This window comes from Canis aureus, chromosome 35 (assembly GCF_053574225.1).
Source record: "Canis aureus isolate CA01 chromosome 35, VMU_Caureus_v.1.0, whole genome shotgun sequence".
Classification (NCBI taxonomy): Eukaryota; Metazoa; Chordata; class Mammalia; order Carnivora; family Canidae; genus Canis; species Canis aureus.
Window position 1 is genome coordinate 28675688 of NC_135645.1, and position 17650 is coordinate 28693337.

Sequence of the window (17650 nt, forward strand, 5' to 3'; positions counted from 1 at the left end):
CAAATAGAAACAAATGCTTCCAAATCATTCTATGAGGCCAGTATTACCTTGATATCAAAGCAAGACAAAGACACCATAAAAAAAGACAAAAAGAAGAAAAATTTAGACCAATATCCTCCCTAATGAACATAGATGCAAAAGTCTAACAAATTTTAGCAAAATATTAGCATAATATTAGAAAATTTAGCAGTACATTAAAAAGATTATTCACCATGATCTAGTAGGATTTACTTCAGGGATGCAAAGATAGTTCAATATCCACAGATCAAACAATGCAATACCTCACATTAACAAAATGAAAAATAAAAACCAGATGATCATTTCATTAGATGAAGAAAAACATTTGACAAACTCAACATATGTTCACGATAAAGACCCAATAAAGTGGGTTTAGAGAAAACATACCTCAACGTAATAAAAAGCATTTATTTATTGAAGTCTGGGATTGTAATACCTTTATCTTTGTTAATCCACAGCTAATATCATACTAAATGGTGAAAAGCTGAAAGCTTTCCCTTTAAGGTCAGTAAGAGGACAAGGCTACCTACTATTGCCACTTGTATTTAACACAGTGCTGGATGTCCTAGCCACTGCAGTCAGACAAGGACAAAAATAAAGGCATTCAAATTAATTGGTAAAGAAGAAGTGAACTCTCACTACTTGCAGATGACATGTTACTATATGTAGCAAACCCTACAGACTCCCCCCAAAAATGATCAGGATTAACAAAAGAATTCAGTGAAGTTGAAGGATGCAAAATTAACATACAAATTTGTTGCATTTCTCTATGCTAAAAACCAAACTAGCACAGAATGAAATTAAGAAAAATAATTTCATTGACAACTCTACCAAAAAGAATATAATACCTGGGAACAAATTTAACTAAGAAGATAAAAACATACTCTTAAAATGCTGAGAGGTTGATAAAAAAAAGAAAATTGAAGACATCACAAATAAATGAGAAGATATACCATGTGTATGGGTTGGAAGAATAAACCTTTTTAAATTATCCATACTATCTGTAACAATTTACAGATTCAACACAAGCTCTATCAAAATATTGGTAGCATTTTTCACAGAACTAGATTTTTTTCCCTATATAATCACTCCTACACATATTCGCAACTCTCTGCCCTCCTTATCAAATCATGTACCAGGAAGGTACCTTCATTACACTTTGATGAACCTACACTGATACTTAATTATCATGCAAAGTCCTTTTTTTTTTTTTTTTTTTGCAAAGTCCATCTTTTATATTAGGCTTTGTTCTTAGTGTTGTACATTCTATGGGTTTGGGTTTGGACAAATGTACAATGACATGTATCCACCATGAGAGTATTTTCATTGCCTGAGAAAAATCCCTTGTGTTTACCTCTTCATCCCACTTCCCGCAGCCCAGTTCCACCAACCTCTGGCAAACATGGATCATTTATTGTTTCCATAGTTTTCCCTTTCTTAAAGTGACAAATAGTTGAACTCATACAGTATGTTGTATTTTCAGATTGTTTTTCCTTTACTCAGTAATAATCAGTCAAGATTCTTTCATGTTTTTTTTTTTTTTCATGGCTTCATAGCTCATATATTTTGACCAGTAAATAATATCCCATTGTCTGGATATACCATAGTTTATTTATCCATTCACCTACTATAGAACATCTTGATTGCTTGCAAGTTTGGGCAATTATTAATGAAGTTGGTATAAACATATTCCTGAGCAGGTTTTTGTGTGGACATAAGTTTCCACTTCTTTGAGCAAATACCAAGGTGTGCAATCACTGATCAGATATCATAAAATATGTTTAGCTTTCTAAGAAACTGCCAACCTAGCTCCCAAAGTGGCTGTACTATTTTCCATTTCCACCAGCAATGAATGAGAATTCCTGTTTTTCCGCATCATTTTGAGCATTTGGTGTTGTCAATGTTCCAGAGTTTGGGCTTTTTAACGGTTATATAGTGGTATCTAATTTCTGTTTCAATTTGCGTTTTCTTGATAACATACAATGTGGAACATCTTTTTATGTGACTATTTGCTGGCTGTGTATCTTTATTGGTAAAGTGTTAAGGTTTCTGGCCCATTTTTCAATTGGGCTGTTTCCTTATTTCTGAGTTTTAAGAATTCTTTGTGTATTTTGGATAGCATTTGATTATTTGGAATGTAAATGGTACAAGAGCTATTATTTGTACATTTACTATGACCCAGGCATTATGCTATTAAATATGGTGCATCCATATTTTTAAAAATTATTATTATTAGTCTAATAATACTTATTATTAAGTATTTTCAATTTTATATAGGATAACAATAAAACTGAAAGAATTTTATTTTAAAAATATTAAACTAAAAAAATTAATGTAAAGCTGGTATATAAAGCCCAATGTTATCTTATTACACAATATTTTCTTGTCTGTGTGAAATTAAAAATATTGATTAAATTCGTCTGGTATATTTGCCCTTAACTGCCATATCTTTTTTTTTATTTTACATGTTAAATCACATAAAAAATACATGTGCATATGAGATTTCATATAAACTGATTAAACACATGCATATAAAAATATAATTTTAAACACAATTTTTAGATGTTATTTTAATAGACCACGTTCAAGCAAGAGTTTGCTCCTCTTACTATTATTGTCTTTGTTATTGTTGTGTTAATATTACCATGAGGGCAATAAAAGTAAATCCTGATTCCATTTGTGCTTTAAACTAATCTTTAAAGTACGTCCTCCCATTCTGATATTCTCTTGTTTAGTAAAGATGTAAAAATGTCACATCTCTTTGCAAGGAAAGATGTCTTACAGTCTCTCCTCTCCCCCTCACCGAAAGATATGTACTGAAAAATGCATCTTTTCTGTGTTTATAAATTAGGATATTTATTTTAGGGAAAAGTAATTGCTTCTTCATACGGTATACTATAATAGAATTTTCAGTCCAAAAGCAATTTAAGTCAGCAACATATTGAACTGTAATTAAAGATTTATGATTCCATTAAAAGGTAATGTTATAGTTAATCCCTAATAATAAAATACTTCATAAAAGTTCAGTGTTATACACAATGCAGAATACAAATGTCAAGTTCTCCCAAATATTTACTGGCCTTGTGATTCCATTGAAAATGTTAACACTTGAATTTCAATAATATATTGCACTGGCTTTAGATTTAATTGTGGAATTATGGCTACCTCGATTTAAATATGTGTGTAGATAACTGGATACTCTGAAAAGTATGGTGATACTTTACTTCTTTTCAATGTATTTTTATTCTTAAAAAAATGATGAATTTCTGCTCAAGATGACACAGTACATTCAGGTTACAATATACTTTCTTAACTAAATACAAATAAAACATTATAAATGTAGATAATTGAAAAGGCATAGCTAAGTAGAAAAAATAGAGTTGGACAGAATGCATACAGTGTTGAAACCATGGGTTCTTGACCCATAAATATACAGAAATTCCCAAGGATTTGGCTTTGGCATGATAAAGGGATATGTGAACCATGTGATAGGGGAACAAGAGTCAGGCTCCCTACTTGAATACAAGCATTATTTGTCAAGCTCCCTATCTTCAGCAAATGATGCTAGCAATATTACTGAAGGACCACCTTTTCAATAGGATTGCCACATTTAGCAAATAGAAATACCAAATAAAATGGGCACACTTCTACAAAAATATTACCCAATTTACTTTAAATTCAAATTAAACTAGGCAGCCTCTATTTTATCTGGTAACTATACTCTTGAGGGTGCAAATTAAAGGAATATGAACAGCTTCAGATCTGAAAAAAGGTGATGGAAACTTCATGTTTATTGTCTCTCCAATACCACTCACCCTATAAAAAGCCCGATATTTTATTAATTTTAAAAGGCTATAAAATTTCACAGTAAGCCCAAGTCCAAAGGACACCAGCAAACGGTTGGCTAGGAGATAACAAAAAAATAAATAAATAAAAACAAAGAAAAATATGAATATATTAAAAAAGAAAACTTTTCAAACGATACATATCAAATTTCAAAAAAGAAAAAATAATAACAAGCAAAAACAAATTAACAACTAGTACATAAATTTAGATTAAATTTTTACAGAAAAAATAATAAGCAAAAACAAATTAACTAGTACATAAATTTAGATTAAATTTTTACAGAGTAGTCTAATGAAGAGATTAAATTCATGTTTGTGTTGCTCAAGCGTTATATGAAAAAATTAAAAGAAATTTAGGATTAGTAAATAAAAGAATAAAATAAGAATTTATGGCTATGGAAATAATTTAAAAATTTGGAGATACTGAAAGGCATTTATATTTATATTGTCCTTGAGATAGAAACACAATAGATAGTACAAAATAGGTTAAGACATTAATGAAGAAAAGCTTTGCAACTTGTCAGACGCTACTGAGGAATTTGCCACTAATGCACCAGAATGTTAAGATGTTTGTACTGATGTAATGTTAAGAATGATCAGTAGTAGACATGTAGAGACTGTGAAATAAACATTTAGGTTTCAGAAGAAAAAAAATGGAAGAAACAATAGAATGGTAATATTTGAAGATATAATCAATGTGAATTTTTGATAATCGAAAAAAATTAGTTCCATTTTTATATTACATTTATGCTAAGAAGGGTAAATAAAATATATCTGTACCTATATCCAGCATAAGAAAAACTTTGGAAGATAAAATAATCAGTTTTTTTCTTTTTTTAAGTTACAAGAGTAAAATAACATCATTTGCAGAAGAAACAAAATTAATTTTTAGGTAAATTAAAATATCAGACTGTTTTTAACCCGTTGTAAAGAATATCTGAAAAAATGCTGAAGAAAAACAACTAACAATCTAGAATGTTAGCTAAAATGTAATTCCAAAGAAGGCAACATTAAGACTTTATTTCGAGGTATGCAATGACCAGGGTAGCTACCTAACAATCATCACTAAATACAACGTAAAACAAAACTATCATATCAGATTTTCTTTAGCAAGATAAAGGAAGATAGAAATACTGAAAAATTTTTAAAACTCTTACATGGAATTCAAGAGTAGAACTATAACTTAAAAATGTCAAGGAGCATGTGCCTTTCTCATTGTCTTTTCAGAAATCTTTTGAAATCAAGAAGGATAAATAATTGAAATTCAATCTCTATTTGCAACAACAATGGAAAATTTATGCATTCTTGTGCTGCTTCATGTGAAGTAAGTATATATAATGGAGGCAAATGGAGGTAATGGTTTGGAAAAAGGTCAGGAGAAGATGCCCATGGTTGAAGATGTTATACCACTATAATAGAGGCATATTTTCCAAAATTAAGTGATGCAGCTTAAGGTTCAAAGACAAAATTGGAACAGGGGACATATATTATGGCTAGTGGCAGAAGTTTCCTCTTTCCAGCCTCATTTGGCACGAAGAAGAAGCTGGAAGTTAGCTATGTATGAGCAATTATACAGCGAAGCTATTTGCAGAAAGGGGTTTTTTCAAGTAGATAGGCCAGTGAAGGAGAGCCACGCTGTACTGTGAGGAGACCATAAGCAGCGGATGATTGTTGTTTGGCAGAAGTATAGATCAAGGCACTGTACTCAAATAGATATTCTTGTTACGCAAGAAATGCTTTGCTATCCTCCAACATGATGCTGGTCTCTTGATAAAAATCAAGTTCAGGAAGTAATTACAACATTCAAATCGAAGTAAAATGTAAAATATCAAGCATTGGATCTACCAAATGTAAGGAGAAAAGAAAAAAGAGAGAGAGAACCTAGATGGTTACAGTTATCAGAATTTTTTTTTTACCAGAGTAACCTCTACCCCTGTGCTTTATTTGCAGATTTGTTCCAAGACCCCCAGTAGATCTCTGAAATCAGTTTTCCCCCTTTACATTCGTACTTATGATAAAGTTTAATTTATAAATTAGGCACAGTAAGAAATTAATAATAACTAATGGAACAAATTAGCAATACACTCTAATAAAAGTTACGTTAGTATAATCTTTTGCAAAATATCTTGTGCTGTACTCACCGGTCTACTTGTATGAGGTGGGATGATAAAATGCCTGCATGATGAGACAAAGTGAGTGAGATAGGTATCCTGACCTAGCACTAGCTTACTACTGTACTGACCTTCAGACAAATACATCAGGAGTATTATCTGCTTCCAGACTATGGTGGGTACAGGAGGGATTACTGTACAGAGAAATGTAAACATGACCAAAATGTTGTCATTGCATTTTTTAAAAATATATGGTAAATCAGTATATCATTTTACTTTTGTAATATTAGAGTATACAAAATTTCAGGAACAACATCAAAAGATAGAAATAAACTAGGTACTGGTTGACCTCTGAAAAGAATCTCAAGAGGAAAATGAACTTAGAGGAAAAAGAAAAATTACTTTGAGGGAGAACAAAGGATGGAAGACAGGACAGGAAAGAGAGAAGTCAAAAAATCCACAAAATTAAAAAAAAATTTTTAAAGAGGTAAAAGAATGAAATTCAAGAAAACTAATGGAAAAGTATTAAAATTACCAATTTGAAGGATATATTGGATCTTAGGGACAAACACAGTGATCAGTTTAGAAAGATGTTAATAAAGCTAATTTATTTCAAAGCTTATCAAAGAACCAGATGGTAGTAAAGTACAACACCATTTTATCTATAAATACAAAACAATAGGCAGACCTAAGAGTGTTCAACATCAATAATAAATTCTGAAAGGGACTGTAGCAATGTCTGCAAATCCCTCAAAAAAAAAAAAAAAAAACAAAACCCATAAACCAATAATTCTATGAGCACACACATTATTAAAGACAAAAGTAACAAATCAATATTGCCAAACATTTATTGGCTCAAAGAAAGCCTTTCTGACGATCCTTGAAGAAATTACTAAAAGATGAACTTCCAACAAATAAACAATAATGAGACAACTGTGGAGACATCTGCAGTGGTATTGAAAAAATACTGTTAAGTGTTATGATAGGCAGGATACTAACACCACTGCCATGCTCCGTACTCTTGTTTAAATATCCTCCCTTCAGTGTAGACAGATCCGAAACTTCCTTCTACTAACAATAACTTCTACTAACAATAACTTCTACCAACAATAAAGTTAGAAGAGGATGCCAGGTTACTTGTTTAACAACAAAACAATTCTCTCCTCTTTCTTTGTGTGCATTTGCAATAATTTATAATTATAGTGGAATGCTGAAAATATGGCTTTCTATCATATTTATCTTCTGGTATAGAGTCCTGTACAACAATTCATATTCCTTAATGATTCTCTCTCTTTCTTTATTTTTCTGTTTGTTTTGATCAGGTTCTTCAATCTATGCGTTATGTATTCCTTTTTTTTTCTTTTGCAAAAATAAATTGATCTAACAGTCTGGGACTTGAATAGCCATATGAAATATTAAGTAGTTCCAAAAGAATTTCTTAAAATCACAATTTGTAATTAAGATTTTCATGATTCACATCCTTTTTTAATACACTTTATGTCAGAAATACTGAGGCATAAAGAATGGACTGATGGAGTAGGAAACTGTGCTGGATATTTCTCGATCTGTATGCTCAAATTTCAGATGTTTCTGAATGTCACATGTAGAGAACACATGATGTCTTTACTGTTCTTAAAAGGTTCACAGGCAATAAATAGCTAATAGAAGGAAATGGGCACTCTGTTGACACCCTGCTGATACCAGGTAAATGTCTTCCTACAGTATCTCATTAAGATTTCAAATGTTTCCGTGGCCGTAGTCATTATTTGTTATCCTTCAGAGGAATATGGGATTTTAAATTGTGTCAGAGCAGCTGTTCAAAGAAGCCACTTGAGTAGTAAGGGTTATTACTGACAGTCTCAGCGCGATGATTGCATTACCGTGTGCTGGAATATGATTCTGAAAAATGAGGAGTACTCTATTTAGGCAAAGAGGAATGACTTGCTGTTTGTTTCTGAATAATTCAGCTGGCTGTATGATAGGTCAGAACAGATGCATGAATCTTATAATGATTACTGATATTTTGGTAAAAGGTTCATTAAAGCAAACTGTAGGGTATCTGATGTTATATATATGTATTTATCCAACAAGTGATAGAAACATTGCTTTTTAAAAATGAAAAAATGAAGTTGAAGAACATAAAATCCTCACATCTGGTTTTTACCAATGACACTTTATTATGATTATTAATCATATATTATTTCTAGAATGAGTACAGTTCCAGTGACGCTTAGCCTACCTTTTAGCTGTGCTCCAAGAGTTGTGTGAAATTTATTTGGATTATTCAATTTTCTTTCAAACACACCAGGCAAATACAAAACAAACTACTGCTGCTATTATTGTGAAAGTAAATTTATATTTTTCATGAAAATAAACACTGTTTAATGTTAATAATATTATACATCTACAGTTATATATTTATCGTGGGATTGTAGACCTATCCTTTTTTATGTACAACTTACATCAAAATAGTTAATTAACTATTAAGTGTTTTAAAATTATTATATGTACTATTGTAGGCTGACTTTATAATCAAACAGCTTGTTAAATGGAAGGGATAGCTAAATTCTATGTTTTGCCATGTTGAAAAGAAATCGAGGTCTATCTATATCTTTTTTATATATAAATATTTATAGATGAATATCTTTTATTTTTATATATCTATACATATAGATACATATCTATTTTACATATAAATAGAATTTATATGTATAATATATATTATATATAAATTTTACATACAAATACATATCTATTTTAATATAGAAGTGATGTATAATAGCATTTCAGGGTGATAGTTTAGAATGACACTAAAGGATGAATACTTTCATATGTCTCTATATGTTTATATTTATGTTTATTTTGTATGTATTTACATGTAATTATAATATTACTATTAGATATATAGACACATAATAATACATTATACCTAAATAAATATGTATAATATTTATCCTTTCAGTGTGTTTATTAATTCTTGATCCCTAAATTCATCAAGCAGGCTAAACAGCCTTATTTAGGGTAAAGTTGAGACACTAGACCTATTATAGTTATTTCAAGCAGAAAAGAGCCTAACACAGGAACCAGTTGCTTATATAGCATTGTTAGAAGGTGGAACTCAGGGAGTGGCCTGTAGATTTGGAAACCAAGCTACTGCACTTGCCACTCAGAGGTTAAGAAGTGTCTAGGGCCTGCTGCTGACCTCTCGCTATCCCAGAACCTCAAAGCAACCAAAGGGTGGAAGACAGAAATCTGGCCACAGCAAACTCAAGTCAGCCAAGCTTTACATGGGAGCCACTCCCGCTGCAAGAAGAAAAACTCTGCCCCTCTTCCAGTCCCCAGAGCTCTCCTGAGTGCATCTCACGGGTAAGACCTGACGCACATGCAGGAACCCGGTGACAAGACAGCCTGGCAAACGTGTTGACCAGTAGAGCACAGAGGAGAGAAGTCATCAACAAGAAATAGAAAAATGTAAAGAAATAATAAATAAAAGGAATGATTGCTTCTCCTTAATTGTAAGAGTTTAGAAAAACAACCAACAGTGAGATTGATTAGTACTTTTTCCTAAGGGGTAAGAATTTACTAGGTGAGGCATTTGGAAAGATCACTACAAGCTGAGGAGAATGAATGTTCAGGACTATAGAGGCCAGAAAATGTATAGTTAGGTTAATGTAGTTGGAAAGTAAGCTGCATGTCAGGAGCCAGGAAAAGGGTAACAGTAGTAACTGAAGTTGGGAAATCCTCAGGAAAGTTGACAAGGGGATATAACAAATTGCAAAGGAAGGTTTTTTTTGGTTTCTTTTTGTTTTGATTTTTTGTTTCTTTTTAAAAAAGAGTTATTTGAGAGAGAGTGCGAGTGCACCAGCAGGGGGAGCAGCAGAGGGAGAGGGAGAAGCAGACTCCCCACTGAGCAGGAAGCCCAATGAGGAGCTGGATCCCAGGACCCTGAGATCATGACCTGAGCTAATGGCAGCCCTTTAACCGACTGAACCCCAAGGTGCCCCTGCAATGGAATTTTAACTTTATCTCAACCACAACTGAGGCCATTAGAGCAAGGGCCAGGATTAGTTTGTGCTTTAGCAAAAGTGGACAGAAGGGGCAGGAAATGGGATACAAACAAAGAAAAGGAAATCCAATTCTAATATATACCAACATCCCCTTATGTTTGGAGATCATCGCAATTTCTACATCGAGACAGATGAGGGTTTTGTATACTAATTAATTCACTTGACTATTTTTTTGTTTAGATCTACTGAGGATTTAGAGACAAATCAGATTCCTATCCAGGGAGTTAAGCCTAAAAATTGCCCAAGGCTGAAATAAGCTAACGTATCAGATGATGTGGACTTTAAGGTTTTCATGGGTCTTTTAAAATCATAGATGGAGCATTTGGTACATACTCATTTTCTGTGAAAAATATAATATTCCTTAAAAGAGGACTGTGAGCCTTTTTCTTCTTCTGGGTATTGGTGTCCACAAACATTCAGAATGGTCCAGCATTTGACGTGTTGTCATAGGCTGACCTGTAAGACAGCTTCTAACAAAACTAGGCTGTTCCAAACCCCTGGTAATAGAGTTGCTTACCTTTATACCAAGAAGCACCAAAATCTGCATGTGGCCTGGGCCTGGGCGAATTTCGAGGAGTTCATGCTGTGAGACCTGAAGTTTGCATGAGGTTGTCTCAAACAACAACAACAACATGTCCATGGGGTCTGAAGTGGATTCATGGGTGCTAAGTGTGTTCCTGACAGGATCAACTGTGCTTTCCTTATTGACGAGCAGAAAATCATGGTGAAAGTGTTGAAGGCACAAACACAGCATCAGAAAGCTAAACAAAAAAAGGGGGGGGGGCAGGGGATTGAGTAATAAAAAATATAAGTAAATAAATAAATGGACTATGATCCTCAGAATCATTAAAATGAGGACTCAACTAAAGAACTCATAATGCAAAAAAAACTAAAGAATACTGTATTGTCTACTACCTCAAATTCTTCAGTACCAGAAAGTTAAGATAATGAAGAGTGTCAAGAAAAAAAGAAGTGAATCGGCAATTCTTTCTCCCGTTGATCTTCCACTCGTCCTCTTCCCCTCCCCTTGGTCTTCTCCCTCTGCCCTCTCTCTGTTTCACAGGCCAACACACTCCTTTTCTCAGCTGTTCAGACTGTGGCAACAAGGCTTGTCTGAGGAATCCCTCTTAGGGAATTATACCAATCCAGTAACTAGTGGATGCTGTTCCATCCCAGCCACGGTCTGATAACTGGGCTCCAGAGCTTTCCAGAGGATCAACTCAGATGTATTTCACAACGACATTTCCATCAAATTAGTTTTTTTCTCTCTCCAATCTCAAGACATTCCCTGATAAATTTCCTTACCCATATCTTCCCTCTTGAAATCTTTGTCCCAGGAATTTAATCAACAACATGCACACGTATATAAATATACCCATGTTCTAAACACCATCCCACACACACACGCTTATTTCCTTACTTGCCTTTCTCCTGAGTATTTTTATTTATGCTGAGGTTTGGGAATGTTTGGGAATGAAGAGGAGTACTCTCTACCTTAGACCCTTTCTCTTATAAGACATGTCTTTATGCTTGAATGCTCTCCAATTAGTAATTACTCCAATGCCTAGAAAATAGGGAGCAAACGATAAATATTGATGTTGAGTGATAAGTTGAATGAAGGAATAAAATCTGATTTAAATCAAGCCATCCTTTCTGCTCTCGGTCTTGCAACAATCTTTTTTTTTTTTTCAAGTTTTGGAATAGACTGTGCTGTCCAATATAGTAGCTACAGGCAGCTACATAGATTTAAATGTATGTCATTAAAGTTAAATGAAATTTAAAACATTAGCTTTTTCAGCCTCACTAGCCACATTTCAAGTGTACAAAAGCCACATGTAGCTGGCTAGTAGCTATCATACTGGATGCTCGGATCATAGAATATCCCTCCATTGCAGAAAATTCTATTGGAAGACACTTGTTTAGAGATCAAATGTCAAGGAATGGTGTCCTATGGACATAATTTCTTTTTAATGGAGCTTTACAACACTTGAGTGACTTAAGAAGTTTGGATTTCAAGGTAAGGTGCTTAGCAGAAGTATGGTTGGTGACAGTGTTAAAAAATAGGCTGAGGGATCCCTGGGTGGCGCAGCGGTTTGGCGCCTGCCTTTGGCCCAGGGCGCGATCCTGGAGACCCGGGATCGAATCCCACATCGGGCTCCCTGCATGGAGCCCGCTTCTCTCTCTGCCTGTGTCTCTGCCTCTCTCTCTCTCTCTCTCTCTGTGACTATCATGAATAAATAAATAAAATCTTTAAAAAAAAAAAATAGGCTGAATACCTAAAATTATAGTAATTTTTTTTAAAAGAAAGGCTACCACTGGAGAATCTTAAGAAGAAAAAAAAACACAAAATAAACAAACATTTGTAAAAGACATCTAAATTTTGTGGCAAATTAGTTCTTTTTCAAAGATGTATTCTTTAAAGCTAATAAATAAGAACACAAAAAAAGTAAAAATCAATGTTCCCATGATACTTCTTTTATATCTCAGTTACTAGGTGGAATAGCACGGCTTTTATGTATTTAATCCACTAGCTCTGGGCCCATTGTGAAGAGTGCTGTTGCACAATGATCCAAATATGAGGCCAACAGAATTTCAGTATTGTGTATTTTCAGAAGCTTTCTGTCTGTATACACCAAGTGGAGGCAGATACTTTTTGTCCCAGAGTGCTATGTTATGTACATAGGTACATACACATACACACATTTATTGCATATATAGATGTTAGACATATAGCACGGGTGTATATGTAACTACATGTGTAAATACAATGGATACGCAGTAGATATATAAATCATGGGCCACAGGAAAGGCAGGATTTGTGCAGAGGCATTAATACATTAATGGAGTATTCATAAATCAAAATATTCAGGTACAGGTCTGTATATGGAGGCAAAAGTTCTCATATCACAAAAATGTTCACCAAAGAAGCAGCCACTCAACAGTCTTCTCTCAAACATCCCTCCTCATTTTACACAAAGGCACATCTCTGTCACTCAACTTTAGAAGCCAACAAGCTCCATCATGACAATGGCTCTGTTTGCCATCTATCAAACACTTTTTAAAAATTTGTTCATGTAAGATAATATAATACAAATTAATTTCAAAATGAGACTGCAGAATATTTGAAATGTCATGAAAATTCTAAGCAGCTACTGGTTTGAAACCATCTGCAAGTCCTTTGTAAATGAGAAGCTGTCCGAGATTGATTTATATAAGAATAAATAGGCACGGATAATTCATTAGCTAATTAACTAATCTGTTGATTAGCTAATTGGTTTAGGTAACAAATACTACTCCAGTTTCCATTATTTTCCAAATATTCTAGTTTCTGAGACTAAAACTGTAATAAAACAGGCAAAAATTCCCATCCTCACTGGATCTGATATCCAGTAGGGAGAGGAAGATTCTCTGCTCCTCACCACAGAGACATCTCTGTCCAAGGCAGATGTTCAGGAGGATGGAATTAGGAAATTGACATAATGTGCCTATAGCAAAAATCATCTGCTCAATGATGCTACAAAAATCTCATATGAAGTGAAGGATTATTTCTAGTGCTCCCAAATATTTGCCAAGGAAATTTGGAAAATAAATTAGCAGAGTTAAAACAAGAGATATAATTCACTCCTGAATTGTAAAAATTATAATATTGACTTGAAATTTATGAAAATAAGGTTATAAACATGTTTTTATAATGTTTTCAAAATAGCATATAAAATCAGTGCACCATTGCAGTTATGACATGCAATTGTTAATTTAAAAATAAAAATTAATTTCCATTTTAGATTTCTACTTCCAATTTAATTTTGAAGATAAAGATCTCAAATATTTATTTTTCCTATTCACAATTACATTATGTCTTCATGTTTTTAAAGTTGAGAGACTTTAGTTGGTCTATTCTTATAACAATTTTTTGTTTTGAATTATTATTCAAAATAATTCTATGTTACGTATCATGCCCATGTAAGCATCCCTATAAAAATTTCACTTCTTACATAAATAAAACATGTATCACTATAGACAAATTTCTTCATTACTATTTTCTGACCTTACACCCTAATGGGTTTTAGAACATATCATGTAGTTCATCCTGTTATGTCAACTCTGCTCATTTTATACCTTAAAGACATGTCTCTACCAATCATTATTTTAAATTTCTTAGTCTTCCCTCCGATCTATGAGTCCTTATTTTCTAAAATAATCAGCAAGTTTAATGTCTTGAGATATCTTTCTTGTTCTCTCCTAACCAATTTCCATTTGCAAAGTGTAAATTGACAGAGGTATGTAAGATGAAAGTGATAAACAGCTGGATGCTAGCACAGGAATCATGTATGGCTGCTGGGTTCATGACCTAATACACACACGTGCCCATATACACGCACACATGCATATTTAGAAGCTCTTATAAGTATTATGGGCATACCTTGTTTTATTGCACTTTGCTGTATTTCACGGTGTATTGTAGGGATGGAGGTTCTGCAATTTATCCCGCATAACCGACCACCCCAACCTGCAGGTACTCAGGCCAAAGAATGTTGCGTGTGAGACAAGAGCTGCACGAGTAACCCCAGGGCCTGGTTACTTGACATTCACCGGCCTCTAGGTCAGAAATGGCCCTACTTCTGCTCTGGACGCCTACAGCTATACATTTTGCCTACATCCCCTCCTGTTCCAGGCTGGGCTGGTCCCCCTGGAATGGAATCCGAGAGGGGAGGCAAACACACCCAGCCGGGCTCCTTGAGGCTATAGAGACATGGTAACATAGGAATGCCGCTCACTTCCAACTGCATGTAGGCAAACACATGTTTAACTTCAGACCCCATCATTTGCCCTATCTAAATGGCCCTTGTGGGATGGTCAGTTGGAAATCTCACCTGAGGGGAGGACACTCTGCCTAGGTCTCTCTACTGGGACTCCAGCCTGGCCTTCTCCACTGGGGTTCCCCAGCTAATGAGGTTGAATGTTCTAAGCACCCAATTTATGTACCTCTGTCTTCATCTCCCTTGCTGCTTACTGTTGCCCTCATCTATGCATAGATTTTCCTACTCTTCTTTCTGTTTCTATTAGATTTTTCAAATACGAATAATGTGTTTTCCCCCTTTCAAAACTGAGAGTATGGCTTCTGTAAGCCTTTTCTTTAGAACACACAGATATGGGATCCCTGGGTGACGCAGTGGTTTGGCGCCTGACTTTGGCCCAGGGTGCGATCCTGGAGACCTGGGATCGAATCCCACGTCAGGCTCCCAGTGCATGGAGCCTGCTTCTCCCTCTGCCTGTGTCTCTGCCTCTCTCTCTCTCTCTCTCTCTCTCTCTGTGACTATCATAAATTTAAAAAAAAAACCACAGATACTACACTTTATGCATTTGAAGTCTTGTGGCAACCCTTTGACAAATAAGTCTATCAGCACCATTTTTCTAACATTGGCTCACTTCATGTCCTTATGTAATGTTTTGGTAATTATAATACCTCAATTTTTAATTATATTTTATGGTGATCTATGGTAAGTCATCTTTGATGTTACCATCATAATAATTTGGAGGGGGGGCGGGGGACACCACAGATGGTGTTCACACCAGACTTAACTGACAAACATGTGTGCTCTGACTATAGTTGTGGTGGAGTTAGCCAAGAGAGCTAGAATCAGCAGTAGATTCTAAAGATGTGACTGAATTGATACAATCTAATAATAAAACTTTAACAGATGAGAAATTGCTTTTTATGGATGAGCAAAGGAAGTGATTTCTTGAGAATCCACCTTTGGTAAAGATGATATGAAGATCATTGAAATGACAGCAAAGGATTTAGACTATCACATAAACTTAGTTGATAAAGCAGTAGTAGGGTTTGAGAGGATTGACACCAATTTTGAAAGAAGTTCTGCTGTGGGTAATATACTATCAAACAGCATTACGTTGTATAGAGAAATCATTCATGAAAGGAATCAACGCAGCAAACATGGTCTCATGTTAATAAATTGCCACAGCCACCCCAGCTCTCAGCAACTACTTCCCTGATTAAATAGCAAGCATCAACATCAAAGCAACAAAAAAGATTATGACTTGTGGGAATCTCAGATGATGGTTAGCATTCTTTAGCAGTAAAGTATTGTTAGTTAAGGTATATATATTGTTTTTTAAATAAAATTCGACTGCACACTTAATACACTACAGTATAGTGCAAACATAACTTTTATAGGCACTAAGAAACCAAAAGTAAATGATCTGACTCACTTTATTGCAATATTTACTTTATTACAGGGATCTGGAAGCAAGCCCACAATCTCTCTGAGGTGCACCTGCATACATACAGATATCTATGTGGGTGTATATATGTGTGTGTGTCAAGAGAGAATATATAAATGTGATCTTCTCTCTTTAACCTTAACTTGAAGCCAGATATCAGTAATCTTTTTTGCTTAATTCTAAGAGTAAGCTGGAAAAAAACCATGCTTGTATTGAGCATAATTGTCTCCTGTACTGAGCATAACTTAACATATTTTAACATAGTATAAAGCACAAAATAAAGTGAGCACATGGGAAAAAGAAGATGAAGAGAAAAAAGTACAAATTAAGATAATTTTTTTAATGAAATGTAGGTGCTATCTTTATCTCCTACACTAATCTTGTGATCTTCTCTTTTGATCCTATGAAGAATGAGACTGATGTAGGATGAGGAATATAAGACAGTTCATTCAAGCTACTTATGAGTTTTTTTGTTTTCTACCATGTGTCTCACACTTCTCTTCTAGGGTAGGAGAAGACCCCTCTATATTTTCCTCACCATAAAAATATTCTTAACCTCTAAGACACAATTGTGATATTTATGACATGATTCAAGGAAGATCAGGAAACATACACATATATATAATTCAAGAACAATAAGGGCAGTATAACATATTTACAATTTTAAACAAAACATTGCAAATTGACGTTGGGCCTGGAAACAATTACACAGGTTGGGAAAGTATACGTGAAGACCCTAATGCAAGAAGAAAATTAGAACGGAGGACAAGCTAGAGAATAAAAATGAGCATGGTAAGAAACATTGGGAAATTGTTATGCTAAAAGCTAAGGGAATCTACTTATACTAGGGTTCCCCAGAAAAACAGAACCAATAGAAAATAGAATGATGAAGATAGATGGTAGATGGATACAGATTTATTGTGAGGAACTGACTCACACAATTATGAAGCCTAAGTCCCACAAGCTGCCATCTGCAAGCTGAAGGCCCAGGAAAGCCACTGTTATAGTTCCAGTCCAATCCCAAAGGCCTGAGAACTAGGAGAGCCAAATAATGCCAGACTGAGTCCAAAAGCCCCAGAACCAGGGATGCCATATGGACGTCCTCATGCAAAGACAGCTAATTCACACTTCCTCTGGCCTTTTGTAATATTTGGGCCCTCAACAGATTAGATAATGTCTGCTCACCTGTTGAGGAGGATCTTCTTTACTGAGGCTAATGATTAAAATGCTAATCTCTTCTGGAAACACCCAATGGACACACCCAGAAGTGATGTTTTACAAGCTCATTGCTACATCTTTAAAGGGTCTCACGACTGCCTGTATATCTCACTGATAGTTAATATTAAGCCGAATGACAGGCACCAAGGAA

The 17650-nt window shown here is 34.5% G+C and overlaps 1 long non-coding RNA gene across 1 annotated transcript in view; it reads right to left on the reverse strand.

Annotated features, from left to right (window-relative positions):
• LOC144305397 (uncharacterized) overlaps positions 1-10757 on the reverse strand; it is a 97156-nt gene extending 86399 nt beyond the window's left edge. Inside the window, exon 1 of the long non-coding RNA XR_013372437.1 lies at positions 10559-10757. This is a non-coding gene — a long non-coding RNA (uncharacterized LOC144305397). The remainder of the gene's footprint in view (positions 1-10558) is intronic.
• Between the last annotated feature and the right edge of the window lie 6893 nt (positions 10758-17650).